At 42.6% G+C, this 20,690-nt stretch overlaps 1 long non-coding RNA gene across 1 annotated transcript in view; it reads left to right on the top strand.

The window, feature by feature from the left end:
* Positions 1-13,491, top strand: part of LOC148145962 (uncharacterized) — a 125,061-nt gene extending 111,570 nt beyond the window's left edge. The window contains exon 4 of the long non-coding RNA XR_015761001.1: positions 13,447-13,491. This is a non-coding gene — a long non-coding RNA (uncharacterized LOC148145962). The remainder of the gene's footprint in view (positions 1-13,446) is intronic.
* Positions 13,492-20,690: the final 7,199 nt, after the last annotated feature.

Genomic DNA, 20,690 nt, shown 5'->3' with positions numbered 1-20,690 from the left:
GTCTCACATTAAGGATTGAATGAAAATATTTTTGAAATTCAAATAGAAGATGCCGTATATACTCAAAGTTAAAAATCACACAACACCAAGTTATAGTTCAACAGGTTTACAGTATTTGGAAGCATTAGCTTTTGAAGCACTGCTCCTTCAATCACCTCATGATGAAGCTAGTGATTCCAAATAAACCTGTTGGACTATAACCTGGTGGTGTGTGATTTTTAACTTTGTACACTCCAGTCCAACACCGGCATCTCCAAATCGTATATACTTGAGTAATAGTCAATCTCACGTAAAAGTTGACCTTCTTTTATTTTACCAAATAACCTGGGATTTTCCATTTATATTGTGTAAAGGTTGACCCTAGTTCTTCACAAATAAAAGATCAACGTTTATGAGTCAGTGTGCCGGCCGTCACGTCTGGCTCCAACTTGCCAGTCTGCTGGTTGTTCCATTCTGCTACCGATCCTCCAGTCCACTGGCTGTTATATTCCGCTCCATGTTTTCAGAATTAACATAATTTATTTTCTTCCCTTTGTTTAGAGATCAGTTAGGCTTCTGTTAATGATATGGTAGGAATTTTGACGGGTATGAATTTCAGCCCCTCAAAAGTAGTATCCATGTAGTAGTCGACCCCATAAATTAAACCTTAAAAGTAGTCAAACAAATTTGACTATACTCGAGTATAAATGGCAGTTCTCTTTAAGTTTGAGTTTGCTCAGGTCTGATTAGAATTGAAATCATGTTAAAATGGATCTTCTGCCAAGCCATTCACGACCTAAGGAAACTGATTAACTCTAACTAAAGCTGGTGTGAAACATGGTTAAATCTTGCTCTTGTAATAATTGCTCACTGGAAATCTGTAGGTATCTCCTTAATTTAAACAAATTGGAAAAATAAAACCATTATCATACAATAGACCATGTGTACTCATCAATGTTCTCCCCAATGTACACAGAGGTTATTTTGAAACCAGCTGAACCAAAGTACCAGCCTCCATTATGCAGTTCATGCCAGGACTTAACTCTTCACATCTTTTTGTGTCATTCTCTTCACAGATCTTTGCACCTGGAAAAAATTCTCAACATTTTAAATAAAATGTCTGTCAAGGTTTTCCTTCTATTCAATTCAGTGGAAAAGAAAATGGATCAGAGTGTAAAACGTTTGTTTATTACAACAATAGAACAGTAACGTTAGGGAGGAAATGGTCTGGTAATATTATCACTAGACTATTATTCCAGAGACCCAGGTAATGTTCTGGGCATCTGGCTTTGAATCCTACCATGACACATGGAGGAGTTTGAATTAAATTTTTATAAATCTTGGATTGAGAGTCTATAGATGGCCATGAAACCATTGCTGATTGTCAAGGGGAAAAACCCATCTGGTTCATGAACGCTGTGAATAGATAAAGGAAACTGCTGTCCTTTACCTGGTGTAGCCCACATGTGAGTCCAAACCCACAGCATTGCAGTTCACTCTCAACTGCCCTCTGGCCAATTAGGAATGGGTAATAAAGGCTGGCCCAGCCAGTGATGCCCATATCCTGTGAATGAATGAAAAAAAAGTCAGGTAGCCAAGTTGTGAGTGTATTGTATGGATAAATGCCTCACCACTGTCACCATCTATCGTGCTGCTAAATTTTCTGGGATTTTCACAACTAATTTTCACAACTACCAATCCCTCTGACTGATATTGGTTTAAGCTACTGATATGAAGTGCAGACGGAAGTTCACAATTGGCCTTTGGCAGAAGACAGTATAATGCTTGATAAACAGTAAAGTACATGATAATCTCTTGTGAGACATCAGGCTCAACTAAAGAGTAAGTACACATTACTGCTACTGAAACATTCTGGTACACACAAGACTACATTGGACAGATACTGAACATACACAGGTATCTCCCCCCGGAATTGTTCCTTTTTATCTTAATAAGGAGGCTCATCTTCTGAGTCCATTAACTCTTTAAGGTACTAACTATCTTAAGCAACACTGTTGACTTGTTAATGGCTCCTTTTGCACTGTCATGTTCACCCTCAAGATGAGAAGATGTGACAGGAGTGAAATTGACCTCAGCCAGTGGCAGGAAGTGAGCTCATAGTCAATGGTGAGCCTGTTATCCAGTGCTCCTGCTGTTGTTTTCCATCGACTTTGGAAATATTGTCAAGATTTTTAACATTAAACCAAATAAAGGTAACAATGAAACAAAAAAAATCTCCACAAAATTCAAACTATTGCCCCATGGGCTTCAGTATTAGAGAAGGTGCTGTAAGGTGGAAAATTGGCTGTTTTTGCCATGAGCCTGTTCTGTGCTGCTTGGATGGACTGTTTCCACCCTCTGTTGTATTGCTGTTACTTTAGAGGGGAGGTAATAGTGTGACAGTATTGTTGCAGGATTAGTAATCCAGAGACCCAGATAATATTTGGGGGATCTAGGTTTGAATCCAATTACAAAAAGGTGGTGGAATTTGAATTCAAATTTTTTAAATACCTGGAATGAAAAGTCGAATGATGACCATGAAACTGTTGATGTAAAAGCCCACCTGGTTCACAAATGCCCTTGAGGGAAGGAAACTACCATCCTCACCTGTCCGGCCAAGTTGTGACTCTGGGCCCACAATAGTGTGGCTGACTTTTAATGGATGTCTGGCTTAAGTACTGTCCAAAAGAGTCCATTGAAGTCAGAGAAATGGAGGGTCCTGATTCACTTAAGCTTAAAATTATCCAGGAATTGTTAAGGGCATACTTTAACTCCTGAAAGAGTATTAAATGAAATCCCGACTCACCACTGACCACCAAGTATAACATTGGGCCCCTGATAATGACCCCTAATCAGACCACCTCCACCTCCTAAAGCCGATCTGATTCTAGTCCCACACTGACCCGACCTGCCACACCTCACACTAGCCCCCTCTACTGGCCTGAACCCCTGGAGCCAAGACCACCCACTGCCAGTCACAACAACACCCCCTTCTGATCTAACACAGCTATTTCCCCACACCATACCCTCTCATGGCCCCATCTTCCCAATCCCACCAGAGACAACACTACCCTTCCCCACACCTGTTTGCCTCCTCTGCTTTCCAATCCTGATTGGAATATTTGGCCCATTAAATCAGTGAGGTGGCTGCAGCGGACTGGGTGGGTTCCTACTTGCAATATATTTGCTTGCCAAGAATAGTCATTTGTTTTAAATGTTTTAAAAAATGTCTTCAAGATTGGTTTTATTAGAGAATTTCATGTCTGTAACTCAGAGTCTGCTCAGCTGTTGAAACGTTAACTCGGTTTTTCTCTCTACAAATGCTGCCAGAGCTGCTGAGTTTCTCCAGCCCTTTCTGGTTTTGTTTCAGATCTCCACCATCCCCAGTTCTTTGTTTTTAACTTATTGAATCCCCTGCTCAGTTTCGCCTTGCCTATCTCCATTTGAAAATAATCCCTGTTGTGTAATTTCACATGGCTGCCATCAGTTCTTTGCAGTTTAATTTTGAATCCCATAGGCACTGGTTCCTGAAGCAAAGATGGATGTTATCCCCTTGCTAGTTCTGCCATTGGGAACTGTGCACCATGGATGAAATTACACCTGAGAAGAGAGGATTTCCTCTTGAACCCATTCTCTCACTTCATCGAGATTGCGTGCCTTGTTACCCACACTTATTAGCCATCAGCCAGTTATGTTTATAGTGAAATCAACATGTTCAGGGATGTTATGACACACCTCTGGAATAGATGGGACTTGAACCCATGCCTCCTGGCTCAGAGATAGGAGTATTACCACTGCACCACAAGAGGCCCACTGTTCATGTTTCAAACCAGCTGAAGAATTTGAAGCTGCCAGCCTCCAATGAAACCTATCTTCCCTCTGAACAGGAAGTCACTGTGACTGAAGCTTAAAATAACTTATGCAGGCTGCTGTGGATCACAACCATGAGGGGGAGAAACCAGCAAGCAAACAAAGCCAGAGGGAGGGGCCCTTACTGTGAAATGTGAATGTGAGCCAGTCATCCTTGTCCCTACCCCATCCCAGTCCATTTGCTTTAGACATTTCACCCTGGTTTCGGAAAGCTGTTCCTTTCTGCACAAAACCACAAAGATTGCAAGGCGTTCTATGTTGCAGACAAGATGTGTTGAAGTTCCACTCACATTGTCTAAAGGGTTCAGTGGTGCCACTTCAATCTCAATCGATGTTGGCGAGGCTCCAGCGTGTTAGGTAACAAATCAAGGCATGGTTTTCTGTTCGATCTATAAATTCAATTCGATTGAAATCAAATGTTCCACAATGTGGCAAGGCTTTGCATTTTTGTTATGTGTGAAGGCAAAGTGAAAAAAATTGCAATTTGAAAGGACAAGTGTAACAGTGATGAGGACTGCGAGGATTTGACATTTGTCAAGGCAGTCATGGTATTCCATGACAAAGGAAGCGCCTTCTCTCAAATCATATAAGAATGGTTAAACAAGGTCAGAGGACGTGAAAGGAATGTTGTGTAAATTTCTTTTTCTATAGCTTTAATTAAAGTCTATGTAGGTGAACCACAAGTCCCACTGCTGCTTTATAGAAGTGGGGGTGTAACAAATGGGAAGTGAGCTGTTGCTTTGTGTCATACCACAGGAACGTCAATCCTTTTCCAATACTCCTATCAACCAGGGTGGTCTTTCTATTTGCTTCCTGTGTTTTCAAATGCATTTCAACTGGCAGGTTTGATTGTGCACAGACTGTCCAGGTGTGGAGCTTTCAATCATGGTAATTAAACAGGGCTTTGAATAAACTTTTGTTTAACCTGTCACCCATGATAATAAAGTACTCTCAGTTCCATGTTCTGCAGGTGCCTTTAATCCTAATGTTTATTCCCATGCATAAACAGGGGCTGTCCATCTTAAGTACAATGTACCGGCCTCACACCATTGTGCCCAATTTGTTTTCTTCCTAATCTGCAATCATTTCAAAAAATCCCAGAGCCCAGAAGGGTTATCAAAAGGGGTTGGCTGAGTTGTGAATCTGTTATAAGCTCTGGGTTCATCAAACACTATGATAAGGGAGACGGTATTACAACACAATGCTGCTATGCAATGTCATCATTATATCACTTGGAGGTGACAACATTATAAAGAGCATAATATGGACTTAATCATTCATTCTCCCTGCTCTGAGACCAAGTTGTGATGCTTTAATTGACTGCACAACACGTTTATCACTTAAAATAGTCTATGGAATATTTTTGTACTTGCTGTAGAATTCTTTTTTCATTCATTATTTGAATTTGGCCATTGCTGACTGTAATTACCAGGAGGGAGTGGTGGTGAGCTGCCTTTTTGAATTGCAGCAGTCATTAGTGTATGGCAATACTGTTTGAAATTGAGTTCCAGGATTTGGACCCAACGACGGTGAAGGAATGGCGATGTATTTCCAAGTCAGGATGGTGTGTGACTTGGAGGGGATCTTGCAGGTGGTGGTCTTCCCATTTATCTGCTGCCCTTGTTCTTTGAGTTAGTAGAGCTGGTGAGTTTGGAAGCTGCTGCCTGAGGAGCCTTGGTGAGTTGCTGCAGTGTAGTTTGTAGATTGGACATGCTACTGCTGCTGGGCATCGTGTTGAAGGGAGTGAATATTAAAGTGCCAAATTACGAGTCTGTTAAGCAGACTGCTTTGTTCTAGATGGTGTTGAGCTGCTTGAGTGTTATTGGAGATGCAGACTTCCAGGCAACTGCAGAGTATTCCATCACACTCCTGACTGAGAGTCATAGCCATACTAACCATGTTCCCAAACCAAACTGGTCTCACCTTCCTGCACTCAGTCAATATCCCTTCAAACCTTTGCTCTTCATGTGCTTATCCAAATGTCTTTTAAACGTTGTAACTGTACCTGCATCTGCCACATCCTCTGGGAGTTCATTCCACTCACTAGTGGAAATTCAGGATAAATCTATCACAGGATAAAATTCAAATAATTACTGCAGTGAACTTACACAATGCTGCCATGAAAATAATGCTGTTTGTGTTAGTCTATGAAATGTGCAGCGAAGATTTAAACTTCGGCCTGAATTGTATGCTTTTTTTGTCTAAGTGCAAGTCATGTCAGGTTTGATAGAGTAATTCTTGCTGCAAGGTGGAGCAAGTTACCTTGCTGTATTTTACAAACTTGTTCGCATTAATTGCTGTCGCTGCCCCAATCTTGAGTATCCCCTCCAATCTCTGTTTCCACTTACATGGCTATTCCTCGAAGAAAAAGCCACTCTGTGGATATCCACCAACGACCAGCAAACTTGTGTACATGCCACCTTTCAAATCGCACTGTGCTGAAGGAGGGCTGGCACCTGGCAGCTGTCCTGCTTGTAACTGGGGATACAGGGGAGATTGCTGAGAAGGAGACATTGGCATTGTGGTTCTCTGACATGGACCTAGAGGCCCTGGCTGACAGGATGATGCAGAGAAGTTTTGTGCACTTCCTGGAGGACTGGCAGAGGAGGCTGAACACCACAGTATGCCAGCCTGGTCGGAAATGCGCCCCCCGCCCCCCCCCCCCCCCCACCTCATGTCAGTGCACCTTCATGGTGAAAGGTCTGGGCTGAAGTATTGTACAAAAGTGAAAGATCTTGCCATCCCGCCAGGGTAAGTACAACACCCTGCTCCCTCTATCTGTGCCATTGCACTCACCCTCCCCAACAACGCTCATACTCTGATACCCCTACTGTGGTATGCATCATTTTCACTCACTCTCGTGATCCCCTTATGCTTTCACATACAGGTGCTACATCCCCTCCACAATGTGTGCTCACTCCCTTGGAACACATCAAAACCTTTCCTCCACCTGCACCAGCATAAATGGTCATGTCCCTTTAATGTAATTACAGGAGAAGACAGCCCATAACAAGGCAGAGCAATGCCATACTGGTGGAAGGTATGGTGCCTGATATCTATGCCCTCAGAGGACTGGGCCAGGACGGCTCCTGCAGGATGCAGAGACATTCATATGCCAGCAACTGAGAAAGTTCCATTTACCATTGCATTGAAATGTGAACATTTACCAGAAGGTCAGTGCCATGCATCGGGCATCACTTGTAATCTGTGGCCATAACGCCTTTACCCCTTGTGTCCTGTTGGTGCAGCCAACATTCCAAGTCCACCAGGGGACACGTCCTTGACCACCTGTAGATGACAGTGCCCAGGACCCGGAGAAAGCTCTATTGAAGCCCTCCAAGCAGCTCTGATAAGGAAGTGTAGTGCAGTCAGTGCGGGGCCAAAGGCCACTGAGGACCTCACAACAACTGTTGCACAGATTGGACGAGGGAACAATGCCTCAGGTGACTGACACTTGGAGGTGTGCTACAGACCAGTCACCCACTCAGCGCTCGGCAGTAGGCTCGGCAATCAGGGATTCGGTAGACATTCACAGAGAGGAGCAGCAGCAGACAGGTGAATGGATGTACTGGTCTCCATTGCTGAGAAGATGCAGCCAATCCAGTGACTATCTCCATAGAGAGGTTGGCGGTTGCCATCCAGAAACAGAGCTGGTATCGTCCTGGTTTCTGTAGAGCTGTGTGTATCTACATTGATCCTCATAAAGGGAGGGCGAGAGGTGGATGGGAAACCTTGATCACAAGGTGCCATGTCCTCACAGGGCAGTGCCAGGAGGAGCCATACACAAATCCCTCTGCTGTTTCCACTCAGTAGATAGCAAATCTCTACTCTGCCTACCCCCTCTGAGCTGGAGGTTCAGGCTGAGAGGGTCAACGGCCCTCAGACAAGAAGTCCTCGGCTTGTCTGTCCTGTCCGGACCCAAACGCTCCCGAGTTTGACTGACCAAATCTCCAAGGCCACTATGGAGCAGGTTCCCTTTACCCTGTCCACAGAGTGGGAGAGCTCAGTACATTGCAGTGGGAGAGACAGGGAAAAGAAATTTTACTGAAGGTACCTGGGGGGGTCATGACTGATAGTTAAGTACATAGTTTGTTTTGTTCATAAACATTTGTTTCTTGCCATTTATCTGGCTGTCCGTATCTCTGTGTAGGGTCTGGATATATCGTTGTGTCATTTGGCATCTCTCCATGGACAGTAATGAGGCACAGTGCTAAGGGGTTTACAATGGGTCCCAATTTGATCATGGGGGAGCAAGAATGGCAGTGCATTTACATGGCATTGGCTGACTGCAACACTTTAACATCCTACCACCTTGCCTACTGTTCAGCTGGATGTGCGTGCAGATGTGTACTCAAGCAGTGAATGTGCCAGGGAGGAGTAACATGGAGTAAGGGTCAATGCTGCAAAATGGTTCAGAAAGTAAGCCCCCTGTATACTGGTGTCACTAACATGACACGTTTTCGCAGCCCATGTTCTCCTCTCCAAATGCCCAGAGACCGATAGTCACCCCCACATCTTCACATGTTGCCACACTTATCCCACCCATTGCAAGTGCTTTCCCAGCCAATCTCCTGAATATTGCCCAGTTTCCCTGTACTTGATGATCGGAATTCTCTTCTGCCACTGGTTTTTAGCTTCAGCATTAACATGTTGCTGAGACCCCCACCATCACTGTCTTCAAACTACCCATACCTTGAACCCCACAGGCTTGACTTTTCACCAGGTCATCACCCAAGCCATGAATGTATGCTTATTCCTGCCTACCTGCTCCCCCCTCTCCACCGCATTGTGGAGACAATGGGAAGATATAGCCCACCTCTTGAGCAACCTGACCTGTGAGTGCCAGCCCAGACCTACCAAGACCCCTGACTAGTTGCCATACATGAACCTGACTGGGACAGTCTATCTCCCAATTGGCCCATTGGCAGACAAAGGTCTGGATGTGATCCACTCTTCAAACATGGACCTTATCTGCAAAGCCACCCTAACTGGAAGCATGACTGTGACCAAAGCCCACACTGATATGGAAAGCCCTTGATTCACTGTGCTGGGACTCCCAGACTAACCACCTGGTTTGTGTAGTAGCCTGATGTGGTGCACTGAGGTATCCACATCTTGACCATCTGCCTGGTTGTGTGAGTTCCAATTACAGGCATGGCAAGGCAAAACAAGCTTATATCAGTGGTACCTGTACCCAATGCAGCTATACCCTTCTGATTGCTGCTGTGCCCTGACAGATTGTCAATGCTTTGGTGAGATGCCAGGATAGTCGTGACTCGTCCCTGAAAATTAGGTGTCAGTGTCTAGGGTGGGTGGTGCCTCCTGTTGATTGTGTCCAGTGTGGCCATGGGCAAGATGGGGCAGGCACATGGAAGAGGCAGCTATAGACTTGTAAAACACCCGGTTTGGCTTTCCTGCTGTGTTTTCCCAGTGACTAGTTTGTTTAGCAAGTTTAGTAAGATTACACCTGGAATATTAATGAGGGAAGTGGGGCCATCAAGAAGGGACTTAACATGCATTAGTCCCCATCGAGTGGCAATTTGCTGTTCCACCAAGTCACTGGTGAAAAATGTAAAAGAGAGGGGTGGGATGATCTCCCATTGAAAGCAGCCTCACTGTTCTCTCATCTGATTCTGCCACATATCTTGTCATAGCCCATGTTGCTCATACCCTTATAAGATTCTCTCCAAAGATTTAACACTTTTGCCCTCAATAACATCTTACAGGTGCTTACATCTCAATCTTTTTAAAATTCTCTTGTTCAGTTGCATGGCTACACTTGTTTACTTTCTGGTAAACTTTTGCACTCTCAATGCTACCCCTGTTTCTCCATGAGATCCATAAATAAGTTGCAAATGCAGTTCACTTACTCCCTGCCACATGGTTCTTAAACCCATGCATTCAAAACCATTGAAAGATGTCTTCCTGTCTGACACCTGAAAGCTTTCTTTATCAGGACCTTCTCTCTTACTAACGCTGACACTAACATTAATGCTAATACTAATACAAACGCTACTTATAACTAAACCACTCAGGGCTTCTGGACTGTCAGTGTGCTCCATGAGCTCAAGTCTGCAGCCTGGGGCTTTACCCCATAAGGATAAACAAGAAAAGAAAATCTATTGATGTGACATTGTCAGATCCATTCTGCATTAGTTGAATTATTATGGTTAAAGGGCAGAAAAGTGAACATGAGGAATGTCGAATCAGCCATGAATGGTGACACAGTTTTGAGAGACCAAATGGCCTACCCCTATTTCTTATGGTCTGATTAATGAAGCATTCCCTACATTATAATGGTGACTACACTTAAAAAGTACTTCATTTACTGTACTTTGGGACGTGCTGAAGTTGTGAAAGCTGGTCTCTTAATATATGTCTTTTTTATTTGAACACATGTTCAGCATGGTTGTATCACATTTCTTTTTCTGCTCATTTAGCAAGACATGAGGCCTTTGTTAAAATAGCAGAGGGAATTGATACAAGTGTGTTGAGCTTTCCTATGAGAACTTCCCTGTAATTTTTAGGCTTTAGTTTGTACAACCAGGTATCTGATGTATGAAGATTCCAATTTATAACAACAGTAAAGGTTGCAATAAAACAATTCAGAGCATTCAGACAGCGACATTATACACTTGGAGACTATTAAGTACTTTGAGCCTATTAAATCATTCAGTCAAACTTTCATCCTGTTTGTGCAATCCATAAACAGACAAATAATATCAGCAGCATTGACAAGACTAATGCATATGCTGCCCTCTAGTGACAACGAATCATAACAATGATTATTCCTAATTACATTAAAGTGAAATTGTTAGGTGGAGTTCAAATGTATTGTACAAATTCTACATTACATTGTAGAGTATTACATCAAAGTAATATTAAAACAAGCTGGTCACAGTTATAAAAGCAGTGTTTTCAAGGCATTTTAACTCTGCTAAAATGAAGCTTCACAATATAAGTATTAGTCTTCTATATTCACAGATAATAACAAAAACCTTTGAGAACTGACAAGTAAATCTAAGGACAAATCTAAGGACGCATTCTGCACTGTTCACAAAAAGTAGTTACATAATAAACCAATGTTTTTGTTTGGACATTAAGTATCAGGAATTAAGAGACCCAATAAACGATTGAAATAAATGACAGAAATTACTGGGAAGACTCAGCAGGTCTAGCAGCATCTGTGGGGAGAAAATAGAACTGTTATAATGAAGTGTCACCGGACTCAAAATACTAACTGTCCTTTCTCCCCACAGATGCTGCCAGACCTGCTGAGTTTTACCAGCAATTTATTTTTTTGTTTCATATCTCCAATATCCATAGTTCTTCGTTTTGTTTTAGCTATTAAATTATTGAATGCTTCACCTGTAACCAAAATGATCCATGAGTTTCAATAAAAATGGTGACATGCAATACTTAGAGCATAGATCCAAGTTGATGTAATTTTAAGATACTGACCTTTTACAGATAGTTTGAATAATATTGCGGACAAATCCATAATTTGGCCTGTTTTCCCTTCATGTTTATTCACATTGGAAATTCTTTTAATCACAACAAAGTAAATATCAATTGGTTATAGTTTTTTAGTGAGTTGATTTGTACTCTCTGCTTTGTCAACAAACTATGCTATTTTCAGCCTCCCAATATATTTTCCAGAATAATTTGTTTAACTATCCAATTTAACTATCTAGGATTGGCCATAGACCAACTTAGAGTGATATTGTGGCACACTTTGCAAATTTTCTATCAAAATTCTTTTTCTCTTTTAGATCTTTTAGATTATGGGCGGCCCAGTGACATAGTGGTTCGCACTGCTGCCTCACAGCGCCAGAGACCCAGGTTCAATTCCCGCCTCAGTCTGTGTGGAGTTTGCACATTCTCCCCATATCTGCATGGGTTTCCTCCGGGTGCTCCGGTTTCCTCCCACAGTCCAAAAATGTGCAGATTAGGTGAATTGACCATGCTAAATTGCCTGTAGTGTTAGGCGAAGGGATAAATGTAGGGGAATGGGTCTGGGTGGGTTGCTCTTCGGAGGGTTGGTGTGGACTTGTTGGGCCGAAGGGCCTGTTTCCACACTGTAAGCAATCTAATCTAATCACTGTATATCAAGATGGTTTCACTGAGGTAAACACATCCTCTTCATTCTATTCATATACTTTCCATAGATAATGAATGCAACAACTGCTCTGCTTATAACATTATTAATTGCTACAAAGGAATTTGTGCTTATGCATGTATGGGAATCTGAGGTCCAGGTAGTTCATGACAAATTTAAAAACATGAGAACATGTAATTGAGGCCAAAGCATATATTTATAGAATGTTGCTTTAACATATTTTCTCATAACTTAAAACAATTCCCTTTACTTGGAGCCTGCTCCAAAACTGCAGGAGCAGGAAGTGTCATCCAACTCTGATGGATTCACATGGTGACAATTGATAACCAGCGATTTGGCAATTTCCGACATTAAAGGAGAAAGTGAGGACTGCAGATGCTGGAGATCAGAGCTGAATATGTGTTGCTGGAAAAGCGCAGCAGGTCAGGCAGCATCCAAGGAACAGGAGAATCGACGTTTCGGGCATAAGCCCTTCTTCAGGGAATGCCTGAAGAAGGGCTTATGCCCGAAACGTCGATTCTCCTGTACCTTGGATGCTGCAATTTCCGACATTAGTCCAGCATTGTCCAACCTGCAATCTGTGACTTGGGTCATTCAGACAAGTGAGGCTTTAGAAACCAAAGCAACTGCTTTGCTGATTGAATTGAAAGCAATCTCTAGTAATCACAATACCATCTGACATTCCCTGAAGAAGGGCTTATGCCCGAAACGTCGATTCTCCTGTTCCTTGGATGCTGCCTGACCTGCTGCGCTTTTCCAGCAACACATTTTCAGCTCTGATCTCCAGCATCTGCAGTCCTCACTTTCTCCTTTAATGTCGGAAATTGCCAAATCGCTGTGGATTGCAATTCAAGGCAACATCCAATAAGACCATTGTCAATACCTGAATTGCTGGGTGATATGTTACACCTGAGCTTTAAAGAATAATAGCTACTGTCACTTCTTTTGTTATAGCTCCTCAGCATTGCAAGATAGAAGCTGCTTTGGTAAAGAAGTTAACACACTTGACCTATGCCCATTTTTTTAGTGTCATGCTACCTAGTGATTTCAGCACTTGTAATGTTTCTTAGTGATGTACAAAGTTGGAGTTATTCAGTTGGTATCACCAGAAGTTTGGATATACAGTGACTGTCATCAAGCTGAAAACTGGCTGGACGCACGAATGACTGATTTGTAACCATTTCCATTCTGCTTGGGCTGTGGGTGCACCAGGCTGCCTGTCAATGAGATCAAAATAGCGTCATGGTTTTGTGCTCACAGAGGGGGGCAGAATGTAATCCAGCCCACAGGAGTGGGTATTGAATTGAATTAGCTTTATTGTCATGTACACGTGAATGAGTGGAGTGAAAAGTTTGCAATGGTGCCACTTATGGTGCCATCTTAGGTACAAGATATCTAGGCACAGATACTGAAGTATTTGGTATAAAACATAAAAAAAAAATCAAAAAGTACTCAATTTTACAATCTTTCCACCCCAGTCCATGCCAGCACCTAACCTCCAGAGCCAAGTCTCCAGGCCTAAGCAGGCCAATCTCAGATCGGAAGCCATTGTGGGAAGGCAATCTTGGAATCTGCAGGAAAGGTGAGGAATGGAATGCTCATTGATTCTCTCCATGATTCCATCGGGGGTGGGAAAAGTCAAGGATGGCCTTCCAATGCAATTGAGGCCATGATAAGGCTAATTAAGCAAACCACTGCCAGCCATAGTGGGATATGAGGATGGAGGCTCTGCCAAGTAGGGAGCCTATCAAGAAAACATGGCAGCCTCCCTGCCTGTTTGGTTGGACTGCGATTGGTAATCAGTGAGTAGGTGTCCCAAAGAGAACGCCCTGCCCTGGCACCACCAATAGACGGGGTTCACCACTTAATTGCCAGGGCCTGGGGTGATAAAAGAAATGTACCCCGCCTTCTTTCCTTCCTTCTAGTCTCGAAAGCAAGCATCTGTATTGATGGTGTTGCTGAGGCTGCTAAGCTGGTTCACCTTGTTAAAGGCCCATTGTCAGATGTATCCAATTTAACTGCCTAGAAGGTGCTCTGCTACACTATTGTTCATTTTAAAGTCTAGAAAGTTGAAAAGAGAGTGCCTCTCTTTCAGAGATCCCTCTCGCCCATAGAAACATTTGAGCAGGAGTAGGCCATTCAGCTCATCAAGCCTGTTCTGACATTCTAGATCCTGGCTGATCATCTACCTCAACATTTTCTTCCTACATTGTCCCCATATACCTTGATGCCATTAGTATCTAGAAATTGATCAATCTCTTTCTTGAACTTGCCCACATAGGAGCCTCCACACCCTCTAGTGTAGAGAATTCCAAAGATTCACCACCTTCTGAGTAGAGAAGTAACTCACCATCTCAGTCCCAAGTGGCTTGCTCCTCATTTGAGATAGAGTCTCCTGGTTTTCTCCACTCACCCAACCAGGAGAAACATTCTTTCCATTTCTATTGGGTCTAGTATTTTAAGAATTTTTGTATGTTTCAATGGGATCATCTCTCATTCCTCCAAACACCAGAAGATACAGACCCAGCCTCTCAAATATCTCCTCACAGGATAGTCTAACCAGGAGTGGGCCATAGTGAAACTCTACTACACTCTCACTGAACTGAAAAGGCAGCCTGCTGCTCCTTTAGTGCTGGAGGGTCTCCCTTTAGTCATCCAGCTTTGAGAGCCCTCTCACCTGCCTTAATTGTTTGGCGATCCAGCTCTCCAGATAGTACTTAGATAATTCAGGGACAATGACAGTAGGTGATTGTTTCCCAGAGAGTAAGGCATCGGACCCCCATCTGGTTCTGATTGCAGGGTTTCAAAAATCCATGTGAAAAATCCTACCCCATGCCAGTGAGTTTACTCTAAACACAGAAGAAGGAAAGACAAGTGCAGTTACATTTTGGCATTGCAGGCACTTTAAAAATGAACCATTCTAAGTTTGATTCTGCAACCCAGAACATGGTATACCTTTTGGCTTGGTCTACATTATCGGTCCTCCAGGGAAATATGAGTGAAGGAATGACGAGCAATTCATATGCATCTACCATGACCCAGTTTCAAAGACTTCGATGCATTTGTTTGAGACTGATCAATAAATATTGTTTTCTCAGGCTAAGTTCCACTAGGGAGGCAGTCAGAGTACTGCAGCCCATTGCAAACTAACGTAATGCTAGCCCAGGAGCAACCGAGTTCGCAATTGACCCCTGGTTCTAGATGTGCATCTCTTTCCAGCCTTCTCCAGGGATAGCTCAATCAACAGTGTACAGAAACATCAAACAGGTCTTTGTCCCTTTCTTCAGCAGGGCAAATAGCTTCATCATTTGCCAAAAAGAAGTCCCAGAACGAGACTGAAATTCATTCAGCTTACAGGAACCCCCAAGGCTCAAGCAGTAATTGGTGGCAGGAATGTCAGCAACAGAATCATACTGTTCATGAATGACAGGGGCTTCAAATCTATTAATTCTAAGCATCCAGCAGCAATCATGATTGTTTTTTAAAAAGTTAAAGTGATTCTCAATGCTTGTCTGAGTTGAAGGATGGTCAAAGTTGGTGAACGATTCTTATCAAACTAAGGCAATTGCCCTTCACATCTTACTTTATCTGTCACAAAAATAACACCAGCATCAAAGCTAGTGATGATTCAGTGTATGGTTGGGTTTTTTTAAAATCACAGAGTGGAACTGTGATGATTGCTTTCAATATATTTTAAACCAGAGGAACAAAAGAAAAGCAGAAAATCCCAGAAAAATATGTTAAGCCATTGAATCTATAATTTTCTCTTTCCTTTGCACCATTGAAGAGTTCCAAAGAAACAGAGGTGCCATTACAGTGGTGCAAGTCACTAAGGATGTGGTCTAATCTTAGAATCCAGTTTTCCTTCAAATTGGTGCAGTTCTTTAATTAGCTGCAGCAGCACTGAATAGCACTTGCCCAGTCAGGCCTGCATAGAGTCTTATGTACATCACCGGTGTCAATGAACTATGAATGGTGGACATGCATGCAATGTTTATCTTGTCTTTCATAAGCATTATTATCGGGAGTGAAGATTGTAACGAAAGCCAATTATTTTTCAGCAAAATATCTATACAGAAATAAACAATCCTTCAGAGGAAATCTTCAAAGACAATCATCCCTTTCATGAATGCATTGAAAGACAACACATTTGTTCCTTCGGGTGTACTCAGCAGCCTCAGTGACAACTTTACCACTCTCATTTCCACTGTGAGAGTGATGTGCTTTAGGGAAAAGGAGAATCAGTCAACTTGAATGAATATCAGAACTATGATGCACATAATGCACAGTCACACATAGCTTCCAGTTGATAGTCACAATGGACGAATTATCCGGCTAAGAAAGGCTAAGTGACGTGATTGCTGAGAGCACATGCACAACGATAAAGAAGTTTTGTTTTTGGTTTCTTTAACACACATTTCTTTTAAATGCAATGTCTGTTATGTGATGCAGATCTAAATGGACAATGCAATCCAAATTGAATGATGTGGTCTCCATTATTACTTAAGTAGCCTCAACAATATTTTGCCGCCACAGATGACACTTCCATAGCAACTGAAAGTACTGCATTTGAATCTTCTCCAGCAAAAGCTGAAACGTCTTCAATACATGAAACAAGATTGCAATAAATTCTGATTTTTCAGCACAGTGGAGCAGGAACAATGCAAAGCGAATCCATGAATGTAGCAGCTATCCAAGGAGGAAAGGCCATGAAATATAGTGCTGCCTATGCAGAGAGGTGGTGTGTGCAATGTTTGAGGAGGATAGAGGAGCTTATGTGGTTAATAACTGGCCTCTCATAGGTTTAGGACAGATGAGATAGTGGTCACATTACCCACCTTCTGTATAATGAGGAATGGGTCAGGGGCTAGGGAGCAAAGAGGTGGGCTGACCAATTCAACATATGCTCTGCCCTCACCCGAGCAAAAATATGCCTGGCAGGTGTTCATAAAACCAGCTAACAATTAATGAGATTTTGTCAGCAATTTTGTTAATGATTAAACATCTCCAGGAACTGAAAAACATTTAAAACCTTTGAACAGTTTAATTCTTATGAGGCTGGGAGAGCTAATTTTCTATTTGTTGAGGTGTTTAAAAAGCTGTGGTTATAACAACTGAGTTGCAGTTGAGAGACTTATATTCTCACATGGTCATTATGACAGTACGACTGACAAGAAATTGTTGAACCTTTATTTGGGTGATTCAGCGGTGGGTTAAATATTGAAAAAAAGATCAGAATCAAGGGCTCTGAGATATGTCATAACAGGTTGGTTAAAGTAGCTATAATCCGAATCAATGTTCCATAATTATTTCATGGGCTGGATTTCACAGGACCTTGCCCAGGCATGGTTTGGCAAGGATGAGGCATGAACAATAAACAATGAAGAGGCTAGCCCACCACATATCCAGCCGTTATAATACCGTAATGGGGCAAAGCATCCACTAGGCTCCTGAACTTAAGCCTATTAACACCCTTATGTGACTAATTATTGCCCACTTAAGACTCTGAATCCACCTCCCAGTGGGCAGTAAACTGGCCAGTGACAGGCTACTAGAGAGAGAAAGCTGAAGTGAAAAGTGCTGGAGAAACTCACCAGGATCTGTGGAGAGACAAACAGAGTTAACATTTCAAATCTAATGTAATGTGTCTTTGTCATTTTTATTAAGGCCGTTCTGCTATAACGCACGTTTACTTAATGTGAATTCATTGTAATGTGATTGACGAATTGGGGACACTGCAATCTTTTAAAATGTGTATTGGTTATAACGCGATTCTGGCCCCATTAGTTTAAATGCGAGGCTATTGCGTGATTTTCTTTCAAAGCGAAATTGCACAAGAGCGGAACTATCACATTACATCAGTATTATGCTGTTATTATTATGAATGAGAAACCTATTTATTAAACAAATTTGTTTGAAAGGTGGGTAGGATGGAGGTAGGGAGAGGGTATGCAACACTTTGGGGTGCCCTGTAGACATCATGGGGATCTAACCCCAATGTATAAGGCCCAGCCCTTTGCGTCTGTTTGTTTGGTCTACAAAACACCCTAAACCACACCCTCCAACAAACTAATGAATCCCTCCTCACACAAAATCTTCAACTGACCTCTCTTCGGTTGGGTTTGTATGCTTTTCCAGGGCCTCCTTGCAGTCCCATCAGTAACCACAACTTCATGGCAATGCTAGGACCAGTAGGTCAGCCATGATCGCAGTGAATGGCAGAGCAGACTCAATGGGCTGGATGACCTTCGTGTGTTCCACTTATGGTCGTAACTACTAGCCAATCAGAATGGATGGTAGCTCTCGAGAGCAGGACTTCCTCTCACTAAGAGGTGGAACGGACTTTTCTTCCTGAGGAGCAAACAGTTCCTCTCCCCAGATCCACATAAAATCTTAAACAGCTTACAAATGTAGGGAACAGTCTGATCATCTACATCACCTATTGTAAAAATAATTGAACAAAACCTGTGCTGTAAGAAATAAATTAATCAATGAAGATTCTTAAATATTAAGGACATCAAATATATCAACACTGAGTCCAAAAGAATAGCAACCTGTTCTTTCTCGATATGAAATTAAATTGCACTTTAATGAACAACAGGCTGAATCGTACTTTATTTTTGGCTGCAAGTTGCATTGAGCCTTTTAGAGAGATTTTCACTACAAGGTCCAATGAAATTTTTTACAATATCTTACCAACTATGCTTCATTAGCTACCTACCGTGCTCCAAAGGTGTCCCTCGTGTCTTAATTCAGCTCCATCTCACCACATCCCATTCCCAGAACATCTCACCATTCAGTGGATATCCGCTCAAAGACCAGCATCACTTGCACCTACACCATCTTTGAAAGGCCACTGTGCACACGGTCAAGTGAGAGAAATCTGGTGTGACTCCTCACCAGCACCATAACGGTATAAAAACCCATGAAGCAATGTTGGCCATTGCATTTGGCTGATATGGTTGACACCCTGCCTCTGTACATTCTCACGCAGTAACAGCAAAGATATGAGTCACAATCTTGTTGAGGTGACAAGAGGTGTCAACTTTCCTTTGGAGAGCAAATGAGATACCCCTCCCCCCACCTGCCATTGCCTCTTTCCAGGAAGGTACCCACGTAACGAGAATCAGGCAACTACTGTAATAGGCTAGCACTTCGCCATTGGGTGGGCGGCACGGTGGCACATTGGTTAGACTGCTGCCTCACAGCGCTTGACACCCGGGTTCAATTCCCGCCTCAGGCGACTGACTGTGCACGTTCTCCCTGTGTCTTCGTGGGTTTCCTCCGGGTGCTCCAGTTTCCTCCCACAGTCCAAAGATGTGCAGGTCAGGTGAATTGCCCATGCTAAATTGCCCGTAGCGTTAGGTAAGGGGTAAATGTAAGGGTATGGGTGGGTTGTGCTTCGGCGGGTCGGTGTGGACTTGTTAGACCGAAGGGCCTGTTTCCACACTGTAATGTAATCTAATCTAAAAATCTCAAAGACCATTGAAGAGCTACTGGTCAATCAGAGCCAGCAGCTCTTTGTTACTGAACAGTGTCACTGGGAGGGTGGTGGCTGCTGCTGGCACTCACCCAAGGCCCTGGGACAATAAGGGACCTAGGTGGAGGGAAGGAGCCATAGGGAATGTGGGATTGATGGGCAGCGAGTCTGGTTTCTAGCAGCATTGCCTTCCAAGGAATTAAGTCTCTTGATCAGGCTCTGAATGACTTTGAAGTAGGGATCACTTTCCCCTCGCTAAGAGCCTGCAAAGAAATGTGTCAGAGTTTGCTCATTGTAGTCTCAGCATAGCCTACCCACTGCTGGGTATGGGCCAGTGGTGGTGGGGCAATATCCTTAAGTAATTGTCCCACTTAAGAGCCTCCATTGACAGGGGATGGATAGACTATGCACTGGTGTTCCTACCATAGATTTAATTGTCTCTCTCTCCACCTCCTTCCCAATACATTAAATAACCCTCATCACCAACTCACCAAGGGGTGCAAGGTTGTACCCACTGTCAGTATGAGTAACACAAAGAAGGAAGGATTGAAAAACATTCAAGAGGGAAATCAATGAAATGGAGATGGAAAGGCTGGGAGGAAAAAGTAGTGTGATGATAAAGCTAAAAGCCAGCATTTTAGCACAACACAACATAACATGAGAGATTGGAGACTGGACAAGAACATTTCCAACAGAGGAATAAACTTCATAAATAAGCGATTGCTTCTCAGTTTGCAAAGATCATATAAATATTGATAACTATTTAGACAATTCATGGTTAGATACAATCATTTATTTTCTGACAATTTTATCTCACCCCTCTCCCTTGAAAGACCTGATTCTTTGCTGATAAAAAGCATCACAGATTCCTACAAGCCTTCCAATATCACCAAGGCAAGTAACAAACTGTTGGCAATGGGGTAATCATGAATGCATTTAATTTTGTCCTCAACTAACATCCACAATGGAAAGTCATCTTAATCGGGTTCCTATGAAAATACCAGAATTTGTATTTTATATTTATTAGAGATCTCAAAAGTGTCATTGATCTCAGTAGTATTTATGTATATTTTGAAAATCTGTGATGCTATTTTCAATTAAAAATACCTTGAACTAGCAAAACCTGATCCAAATTATTGAAGCTTTATATTGTTTACATATATAAAATGCATTGTTTATAATTGAGAAACTTTTTGGTTTAATCAAACCCATGTGAAGAGAATAGTTTGCACATTGACAGGG

The sequence above is a fragment of the Chiloscyllium plagiosum genome, unplaced genomic scaffold (genome assembly GCF_037043375.1).
Source record: "Chiloscyllium plagiosum isolate Xiang-an unplaced genomic scaffold, Cpla_swu_hap1 HiC_scaffold_22, whole genome shotgun sequence".
Lineage (NCBI taxonomy): Eukaryota > Metazoa > Chordata > Chondrichthyes > Orectolobiformes > Hemiscylliidae > Chiloscyllium > Chiloscyllium plagiosum.
The sequence above is the reverse complement of the archived record's forward strand: the minus strand, read 5'-3'. Positions and strand labels throughout refer to the sequence as shown.